An 11,247-nucleotide genomic window follows, 5' to 3' on the forward strand; every position below is an offset into this window, starting at 1 on the left:
ATGCTTAATGCTTGTCACTAGGGCCCGAGTGCCATGGTTTCAGATCTGAACCTATTATGTTTTCATCAATATATGAGAGTTCTTGATCCTATCTTGCAAGTCTATAGTCACCTACTATGTGTTATGATCTGGCAACCCCGAAGTGACAATAATCGGGACCACTCCCGGTGATGACCATAGTTTGAGGAGTTCATGTATTCACTATGTGTTAATGCTTTGGTCCGGTACTCTATTAAAAGGAGGCCTTAATATCCCTTAGTTTCCAATAGGACCCCGCTGCCACGGGAGGGCAGGACAAAAGATGTCATGCAAGTTCTTTTCCATAAGCACGTATGACTATATTCAAAATACATGCCTACATTACATTGATGAACTAGAGCTTGTTCCATGTCACCCTAGGTTATGACTGTTACATGATGGATCGCATCCGGCATAACTCTCCATCACCGATCCAATGCCTATGAGCTTTCCATATATGCTTATTTACTTTTCCTTGCTACTGTTACAATCACCATAAAACACCAAAAATATTACTTTTGCTACCGTTACCTTTTGCCACCGTTACCACTACTATCATATTACTTTGCTACTAAACACTTTGCTGCAGATATTAAGTTTCCAGGTGTGGTTTAATTGACAACTCAGCTGCTAATACTTGAGAATATTCTTTGGCTCCCCTTGTGTAGAATCAATAAATTTGGGTTGAATACTCTACCCTCGAAAATTGTTGCGATCCCCTATACTTGTGGGTTATCAAGAACATTTTATGGCGCCATTGCCGGGGAGCATAGCTCTATTCTTTGAGTCACTTGGGATTTATATCTGCTTATCATTATGAAGAATTTGAAAGATCAAAGAACCAAGATTTTTCCTCAACTACGAGGTGAGGTAAGGAACTGCCATCTAGCTCTGCACTTGATTCACCTTCTATTTTGAGTAAGCTTGCGACACCTAAACCTGCTTCTGCTATTAATTTTGATATGTCGCATGTTATTGATGATGCCACTTCTACTTTGCATGATACTTATGATGAAACTACTTTTATGCTTGATACTACTGTGCCACTTGGTGAATTTCTTGATGAACAACTTGCTAGGGCTAGAGAGAATGAAATTATTGAAACTGATAATATTAATGAAAGTGATGATGAAGATTCTCCCCCTAGATATGAATTACCTGTTGTTCCTGAGGGTTATGTTATGGATGAAGAAACTGCTAGAGATTTTCTTTCTTGAAATGATAGGAGTGATCTTAAGAAACTTTTAGCTAAGCTGAAACAAAAAACTTTGAATGCTAGAATGAAATATGATCCTGCTTATGCTACTTCACATATCTTTGTTACTAATAAGGATTATGATTTCTCTGTCGATCTTGAGTTAATTACTTTGGTTGAATTCGATCCTTTCTATGGCTATGAATCTGAAACTGTTGTGGCACATGTTACTAAATTAAATGATATGGCCACCCTGTTCACTAATGATGAGAAAACTCGCTACTATTATATCCTTAAATTATTTCGGTTCTCATTAAAGGGGGATGCTAAGATATGGTTTAATTCTCTTGATCCTGGTTGTGTGCGTAGTCCCCGGGATATGATTTACTACTTCTCTGCTAAATATTTCCCTGCTCATAAGAAACAAGCTGCTTTAAGGGAAATATATAATTTTGTGCAAATTGAAGAAGAGAGTCTCCCACGAGCTTGGGGGAGGCTTCTCCGATTACTTAATGCTTTGCCCGATCATCCTCTCAAGAAGAATGAAATACTTGATATCTTTTATAATGGACTAACCGATGCTTCCAGAGATTACCTAAATAGTTGTGCTGGTTGTGTTTTCAGGAAAAGAACTGTTCATCAAGTTGAAATTCTATTGAATAATAAGTTGACCAATGAAAATAATTGGACACTTCCTGAACCAACTCCTAAGCCAACTCCAAAGAAAAGGGGTATTCTATTTCTCAGTCCTGAAGATATGCAAGAGGCAAAGAAATCTATGAAAGAAAAGGTATTAAAGCTGAAGATGTTAGGAATTTACCTCCTATTGAAGAAATACATGGTCTTAATTTGCCGCCTGAAGAAACACATGGTCTCGATAACCCGACACAGGTAGTAAAGGTAAATTCTCTCTATAGATATGATAAAGTTGAAATCCCTCCTACTAAGTTTGCTAGCCAATGTTTGGATGAATTTGACAACTTTATGGTTAAGCAAGAAGATTTTAATGCTTATGTTGGTAGACAATTGAAACATAATGCTTACATGATTGAACACTTGAGTGATTATATGGCTAATGTTAAAGGTGAACTTAAAATTATTAGTAAACATGCTTCTATGGTTACCACTCAAGTAGAACAAGTACTTAAACGTCAGAATGATTTGCTTAATGAATTAAATAATAAGAATGATAATGCTGTTAGGGTTATGACTAGAGGTGGTAAAATGACTCAGGAGCCTTTGTATCCCGAGGGCCACCCTAAGATAATTGAGCAAGATTCTCAGAGAAATAACATTGATGCACCCATTCCTTCTAAGAGGAAGAAAAAGAAAAATGATAGGACTTTGCTGCTTCTAGTGAACCTGTTGTTGACACACCTGAGAATCCCAACGATATTTCTATTTTTGATGCTGCAACACAGTCTGGTAATGAACATGAACCTAGTGATAATTTAATGATGATGCTCATGTTGATGCTCAACCTAGTAATGACAATGATGTAGAGATTGAACCTGCTGTTGATCTTGATAACCCACAATCAAAGAATCAACGTTATGATAAGAGAGACTTTGTTGCTAGGAAGAACGTTAAGGAAAGAGAACCATGGGTTCAGAAACCCTTGCATTTTCCTCCTAAACCATCCAAGAAAAAGGATGATGAGGATTTTGAGCGCTTTGCTGAAATGATTAGACCTACCTTTTTGCATATGCGTTTGACTGATCTGCTTAAAATGAATCCTTATGCTAAATATATGAAGGAAATAGTTACTAATAAAAGAAAGATACCGGAAGCTGAAATTTCCACCATGCTTGATAATTATACTTTTAAGGGTGGAATACCAAAGAAACTTGGAGATCCAGGAGTACCAACTATACCATGCTCCATTAAAAGAAACTATGTTAAAACTGTTTTATGTGATCTTGGAGCCGTTGTTAGTGTTATGCCTCTCTCTTTATATCGTAGACTTGATTTGAATAAGTTGACACCTACTGAAATATCTTTGCAAATGCCTGATAAATCAACTGCTATACCTGTCGGTATTTGTGAGGATATGCCTGTTGTGGTTGCAAACGCTACTATTTTAACGGACTTTGTTATTCTTGATATTCCCGAGGACGATGGTATGTCTATTATTCTTGGAAGACCCTTTTTGAATACTGCAGGGGTTGTTATTGATTGCACCAAAGGTAATGTCACTTTTCATGTTAATGGTAATGAGAATACAGTACACTTTCCGAGGAAACAACCTCAAGTCCACAATATCAATTCTATTGGACAAATTTCAACAATTACTATTGGAGGTTTTGAATTTCCTCTTCCTACTGTCAAAAAGAAATATGATATTCTTATTGTTGGGGATGTGCATATCCCCATTGAGGTAACCTAGTGTTATTTGAAAATTCTCTGGTTTCATGTTATTCGAAATGAGTTTGTTAACAAGACCTGATCAACCTTGTTAGCGGATTCCTTTTGATGAGCATGAGATGGATGAATTTAGAAAACACAAATCTCTGTACCCTCTTTTTACTTTCTGATATTTATATTAAATAAAGCAAAAATAGTAATTTCTGTCTGTTTTCTGAATTATCAATGCAATAAAAATACCCCGAAAATAAAAGTTCTCCAAATGCCCTGAAATTTAAATATGATTTTTTTCTAGAATATTTGAGAATATCTGGCACTGAGAACACAACAGGGGGAGCAAGCACCTGGCCACGAGGGTGGAGGGCGCGCCCTACCCCCTGGGTGCGCCCCCTGCCTCGTGGGCCCATGGTGGCTCCCCTCCACTTATTCCAGCTACCACACACTCCTTCTTCCTCCCAAAAACATCACTAACCAGCTCAAACCCGAGTCCAAGCTCATCCTGCTGCCATTTTCGATCTCCTTTCTCAAAGTTCCATTCACAAAACTGCTTTGGGGGATTGTTCTTTGAAAAATATGAAGAGATTTTTGAGGGTCTCATCGAGCCGAAGCTCGAAGGATAAACAAAGTGAAAAGAACAAGAAGCCCAAGTATAATCTCCCTCGCACCACGGAGGTCCGACCGTGTGAATGGCCTTGTGATGATTTCTTGAGAGCAGCTGGGACTTATGATGATTTCTATGAATTGGCTGCGAATGCAGGCCTCACCGCCTTCCTCCACGACCAACGCGAACAATATCTCTTACTCACCAATATCTTTGTGCAAAACTTTCATTTCCATGCTAGGAGCTCACCACCTACGATGGAATTTTATTTATATGATGAGCATAAGGAGATGTCACTTCGTGATTTTTGTCGGGTTTGCTTGATCCCTTTTGAGGGCAGTGTAGAGGAACCACATCGTGATGATGTGGAAGGGTTTATTGATACAATTGTTGTAGGGGAAACGAGGAAAGTTTCCGATGCAAGAATTACTAGCATACATTTTCCTGTTTTACATTACTTCGCAATATTTGCTAGTAGATGCTTAATTGGTCGCGGAAACTGTGGAAACCTTAGTGCCCCTGATATTGTTATTTTGTGCCATGCCTTGTTCCGTGATGACACATTTAGTATGGGCGCTATTGTTGGAAAGCGGTTAAATCTTAACCATACTAAGGGCCCCATCTTGGGAGGTATCTTCGCCTCGCGCCTCGCTGCACATTTTAACATACCTATTAGACATTATGAGAAGGAAGAGAAGTTGCTGCCTCCCGTTTTTCTAGACTATAAGAGTATGGTAGCACATGATTTTATCGTTAAGAATAAGGAAAAGATGGTTAAGTACAAGCTGATATTTGATAAAAATCACCTTGAGACTATCACTTTGCCTGCTCCTTCTTTGTTTGACTTATCTGCAGGCAAGTACCTTGTTCCGCTGGAGGCCATTCACGCCTACTGAAACCCCACACCAGCTACAGAGGCAGAGCCGGAATCACAATTTGATCCTCACCGGCAGTCTGTTTATCAGTGGAATCCGGAAGAGATCGCCAACCAGTGGCACCAAGGGGATTCATCTCAGTACGATCCTAACTATTACTTTGGATATCCGCCAGGCCAGCCCTGGCCATGGACCAACTTAGGCCAAAAGCCTAAGCTTGGGGGAGTACGTATCTCTCACCGACATTACATTCATGTTCACACACTCATGCTAGTTGTCGGTGCTCATACTTTTTCATTGTAATATCCATGCTAGTTTATTTTCCTTTTTTATGCTTTCTTCTTGTGTGTTTGAAAAACCTTAAGAAAAAACAAAAAAAATAGCTGTAGCTTTTAGCTAGTTTACTTTCCATGCCTGTAGTAGTAATAATTAAAAACAAAACCCAAAAAGATTTCTCGTTCTTCTTTTGCTTGTTGGGAGCTTTCCCGTGTAAATAGTTTTATTTCTTTTATTTTTCTTTGGGGGTCGAGAGGAGAAGACCATGATTAAAATGTTAAGTGGCTCTCATATGCATTGTTGTTGATCTAACAAAGAGCCCATATTACCTTGTCTTCTCTCTTGAATTGAATGCTTGCAGATTCCAGCTTAGTCCAATGCACATGCACTATTATTATTATCCACACTATTCGATCGTGCAAGTGAAAGGCAATAATGATGGTTATATGATATACTTATTGAGATGAGAAAAGCTGGTATGAACTCGACCTCTCTTGTTTTTGTAAATATGATTAGTTCATCGTTCCTGATTCAACCTATTATGAATAAACATGTTTGCAATGACAATTAGAGATTATAGTTGCTTATGCCATGCTTAATTAGCTAGGAGCTTATAATGGTTTACCTTGCGTGCCAACATGCTATTAAAATGGTTGTGATGTGATATGATAGGGTGGTATCCTCTTTTGAACGATTCGAGTGGCTTGACTTGGCACATGTTCACGCATGTAGTTGAAACAAAATCAACATAGCCTCTACGATATTTATGTTCATGGTGCATTATATCCTACTCATGCTTGCATTCGGTGTTGATTAATTTTAATGCATGTTCATGACTGTTGTCGCTCTCTAGCTGGTCGCTTCCCAGTCTTTTTCTAGCCTTCACCTGTACTAAGCGGGAATACTGCTTGTGCATCCAATTCCATAAACCCCAAAGTTGTTCCATATGAGTCCACCATACCTACCTATATATGGTATCTACCTGCCGTTCCAAGTAAATTTGTATGTGCCAAACTCTAAACCTTCAAATAAACATTCTGTTTTGTATGCTCGAATAGCTCATGTATCAACTAGGGTTGTCTGTATCTTCCATGCTAGGCGGGTTATTCTCAAGAGGAGTGGACTCCGCTCCTCACTCACGAGAAAATGGCTGGTCACCGGGATGCCCAGTCCCATGCTTTATGCAAATCAAATCAAAATAACTGCAAACAAAACTCCCCCGGACTTTTGTTAGTTGGAGGCACTCGTTGTTTCGAGCAAGCCATGATTGATGCTTGTTGGTGGAGGGGGAGTATAAACTTTACCATTCTGTTTGGGAACCGCCTATAATGTGTGTAGCATGGAAGATATCGAGATCTCTCGGTTGTTATGTTGACAATGAAAGTATACCACTCAAAATATTATTCATATCTATTTCAAAACTGAGCTCTGGCACCTCTACAAATCCCTGCTTCCCTCTGTGAAGGGCCTATCCATTTACTTTTATGTTGAGTCATCATCCTCTTATTAAAAAGCACCAGTTGGAGAGCACCGTTGTCATTTGCATTCATTACTATTAGTTTACATTGAGTATGACTTGACTGGATCTCTTTTACCATGAATTACAATGTCTAGTCAGTCCTTGATCTTTAAAGGTGCTCTGCATTTATGTTTTGCGGTCTCAGAAAGGGCTAGCGAGATACCATCTTGTCATATCATATCATTGATATGAGTAAACATGAGACCTAAATGTTATTGTGAATATGGTTAGTTCATAATCTTTGCTGAAAACTTGAATGTTGGCTTTACATATTTACAACAACAAGAGCAAACAGAGTTTGTAAAAGGTTTTCTTTATCACTTTCAGTTTATCAACGGAATTGCTTGAGGACAAGCAAAGGTTTAAGCTTGGAGGAGTTGATACGTCTCCGTCGTATCTACTTTTCCAAACACTTTTGCCCTTGTTTTGGAATATAACTTGCATGATTTGAATGGAACTAACCCGTACTAACGCTGTTTTCAGCAGAATTGCCATGGTGTTATTTTTGTGCAGAAATAAAAGTTCTCGGAATGACCTGAAAATCAACGGAGAATTATTTTGGAATATATAAAAAATACTGGAAGAAAGATCCATGTCATGGGGCCCACCACCTGTCCACGAGGGTGGGGGGCGCGCCCCCCTGCCTCATGGGCCCCCTGACGCTCCACCGACCTCAACTCCAACTCTATATATTCACGTTCGGGGAGAAAAAAATTAGAGAGAAGGATTCATTGCGTTTTACGATACAGAGCCACCGCCAAGCCCTAATCTCTCTCGGGAGGGCTGATCTGGAGTCCGTTCGGGGCTCCGGAGAGGGGAATCCGTCGCCATCGTCATCATCAACCTTCGTCCATCACCAATTTCATGATGCTCACTATCGGTGTCAAAACCGGCGGATCTCGGGTAGGGGGTCCTGAACTGTGCGTCAAGGCCGGATGGTAACAGGAGACAAGGGACACGATGTTTTTACCCAGGTTCGGGCCCTCTCGATGGAGGTAAAACCATACGTCCTGCTTGATTAATATTGATGATATGGGTATTACAAGAGTAGATCTACCACGAGATCAAGGAGGCTAAACCCTAGAAGCTAGCCTATGGTATGATTGTTGTATATGGAGTTGATGTCCTACGGACTATAACCCTCCGGTTTATATAGACACCGGATACGGTTAGGGTTACACAGAGTCGGTTACAATGGTAGGAGATTTTGAATATCCGCATCGCCAAGCTTGCCTTCCACGCCAAGGAAAGTCCCATCCGGACACGGGACGAAGTCTTCAATCTTGTATCTTCATAGTCCTGGAGTCCGGCTGAAGGTATAGTCCGGCTATCCGAACACCCCCTAATCCAGGACTCCCTCAGTAGCCCCTGAACCAGGCTTCAATGATGACGAGTCCAGCGCGCAGATTGTCTTCGGCATTGCAAGGCGGGTTCCTCCTCCAAGTCCTTCATAGAAGATTGTAAACACCAAGAGTAGTGTCCGGCTCTGCAAAATAAGTTTCCACATATTGCCATAGAGAGAATAATATTAACACAAATCAAATCTGCTGACGTATTCCGCAGTGCGTCATCACACTACGGCCAAGTCCTTTACTCGAATCGTTTTTACTTTTCCACCTCAGCACGTTTTGCGAGGCGGTTTCCTTGGCACGTCTTGTCAAAGCAGAGATCGTGTACCCCTTTTACGGGATTCTCATCAATACGGACGTGGGTAACCCAACCACGCCCGTTAGCACGTTTCCTCGATTAAAGACGAGTCCCGAACGGTTACGGGGAGGGCTCTTGGTATTCAACCTCTTATAAAGAGACCAAGGCCTTACTCCTTTTTTCAATCTCAAGCGAGTTCGCCCGTCGCCTCGAGTTCCAACACCCTAGGCTCCAGATTCCAGGCGCTTCGGACCTTCGACAATGTCCGGTTCTGACCTTCAAGGCCGATGGACGCCCTCCTCCGTCACGGAGGAGGACGTACTAAAGTTGAGGGAGGCTAAGTTCCTGACCGGCGAAATTTCGCATAGGTTGCCTGCTCAAGGGCAGGTCATTCCCAGTCCCCAGCCCGGTGAGAGCGTGGTGTTCATGTCTCACTTCCTTCGGGGGTTGGGCTTCCCAATGGATCCCTTTGTGAGGGGACTGCTGTTTTATTACGGGCTGGAATTCCATGACTTAGCTCCGGAGTCCATCCTCCATATCTCCTCGTTTATTGTCGTGTGTGAAGCGTTCCTCCGTGTTACCCCTCACTTCGGATTATGGCTCAAGACCTTCAAAGTGGAGCCGAAGATGATCAAGGGACGGCACGCAGAGTGCGGAGGCGCTGTTATAAGCAAAAATGCTGATGCTCCATGGCCCGAGGGCTCTTTTCAAGAGGAGCTAGGCTTGTGGCAACGAGAGTGGTTTTATATCACCGCTCCCCGGAGCACCAAGTGGGTGGCGCCTCCTGCCTTTCGCTCGGGTCCCCCACCACGGCTAGCGTCATGGGTCAACAGAGGGTTAGATTGGGGTTTGCCCAAAGACGTGCCCTTGTTACAGGGCCGCATTAAGGATCTCTTGGAAGGAGACCTCAGCCTGGTCAAGGTGACGCAGGTCATGCTGATTCGCCGAATATTGCCCGGCAAACGTCGCTCCCTTCGCCTGTGGGAGTTTAATCCAGAGGGACCGCGAGCTCTCCAGAATTTCATGGGCGCAACGCCCGCGGAGATGTATAAACTGTTCTTCGGATCACAAGAGATGTGTCCGGATTTAACCGAGGACGCAGGCCTAAGCTGCAATCGCCCGGATACTCAAGTAAGCAACCTTGTGCCCGGACCTTCTATCCGTATAATTGTCATAAACTTGCCCCTAAAAGAGCCGTCCTTTTAAACAGGAGTGGATAGCGAAGGCAAAGCTGATCAGGTGTCCGGCTCCCCTTCCCGAAACCAGGCCGGATCCCGTGCTGGTCAGGATGCTGGAGATAATGCCTTTGGAGGGAAGCAAGGGGGAGGACAAGGAAACTATGGCCTCCTCGAAGGAGGCTGCTCCGAAGGGAGGAACCGACAATTCCTCTCCTAAGGGGAAGAAGAGAGCCGCCTCTGACGACCCGGAAACCATGGCCTCGAAGCGGGGGAAAAATCCTCGTCAGAGGGTCCGACGCCGGGGAGTTCCTCGGCCGGACTACGCCCTCAAGGGGATCAGCCCTCCAGCGAGCCGTAAGTAGAGAAAGATTTTCCTTTTGAGGGATGAGGGAAATCCTTGATTTATATCTGAGAAGATTAACCGAATTTTTACCTTGTAGCTCGGACCTCAGCCCTTCTCAGCAGAGCTCGTCTTCGGGGGATCTCCTTCCGGAGATGATGGAGAGCGGGACGCCTCCCCCTGCCGTGCCGCCTAGCGAGGCGGGCGACCCTGAGGTGTCGTCGCGGAGGGTTTCTCCGAATCCGGCAGGGGCGGAAGATAGCTATGTGGCCCCCCGAGGTTCTCCGCGTTCGACCTTCGAAAGAGGTCATGGGACAAGTCCGGCACCGTCTGGTGCTCTGCCGGAGGAGCTAAAGATTCTGCTGGGACGAGCTTCTATCTCGGAGGAGCACCGTGCATTGATGGGCACGGTGATTGAAAGGATCTCATCCGCAGAGAGCGGATTGCATGAGGCCGTCAAAAGTTTACTGACGGGTTTTGAGGTACATTAGATAATGTACACTTTTGTCAGTTGCGCATGAATAAGATGCGCCCTGTGTAGATAGTAACCCCAGATACTCTGCGCGTTGTCAAGAAATGACGGCACGCGGAGGATCATAATCCTAGGTCTAAGATGTCGCCTTTGAATGTAGGCGGCAGGGTGTCCGGAATCGAGCCGAACTGATGATTTTGCCGAACTAAAGCGGCAACTGGACGTGGCAGATGCCGACATCGCGCTTGTCAACAAGCGGCTTGATGAGGCTCAAGGTATGTAATTCCTTGGGCGGCATCAGGTAAGAAGAGTTTTATGCCAGTGTCTTACGATGTGTGTGCTTGACGCAGATGGTGCGGCCGCCATGGAGAGTCTTAGGGCAAAACTTGCCCGAGCTAAAGAACAAGCCAGAAAAAGTGATGCGGCTGCCAAGAAAGCCCTTGAAGAGCTGAGAGCCGAACAGGCTGCTCATTGCCGAAGCAAGGAAGAGATGGCCGAGATGGCCGAAAAGTTAAAGAGCGCCGCAGACCGTTGCAGACTTCTTGAGAAAGAAGACCAGGCGAAACAGACGGACTTAGAGAAGGCCGTTGCCAATGCCAAGGACGCGCGCTCTGCGATGAGAGCTGCGAAGGAGGAGCTGCGTCAGGCCGAACAGATTGCGGCTGGAAAGCCCTTTATGCTGCGAAGGAAATTTTGCGATCCGAAGTTTGCTCCGTTGGACCGGATGTGGAGTGTGGAGGATACCTATCTGGATTTGGCAGC

The sequence above is a fragment of the Triticum aestivum genome, chromosome 2A, assembly GCF_018294505.1.
Source record: "Triticum aestivum cultivar Chinese Spring chromosome 2A, IWGSC CS RefSeq v2.1, whole genome shotgun sequence".
NCBI lineage: Eukaryota > Viridiplantae > Streptophyta > Magnoliopsida > Poales > Poaceae > Triticum > Triticum aestivum.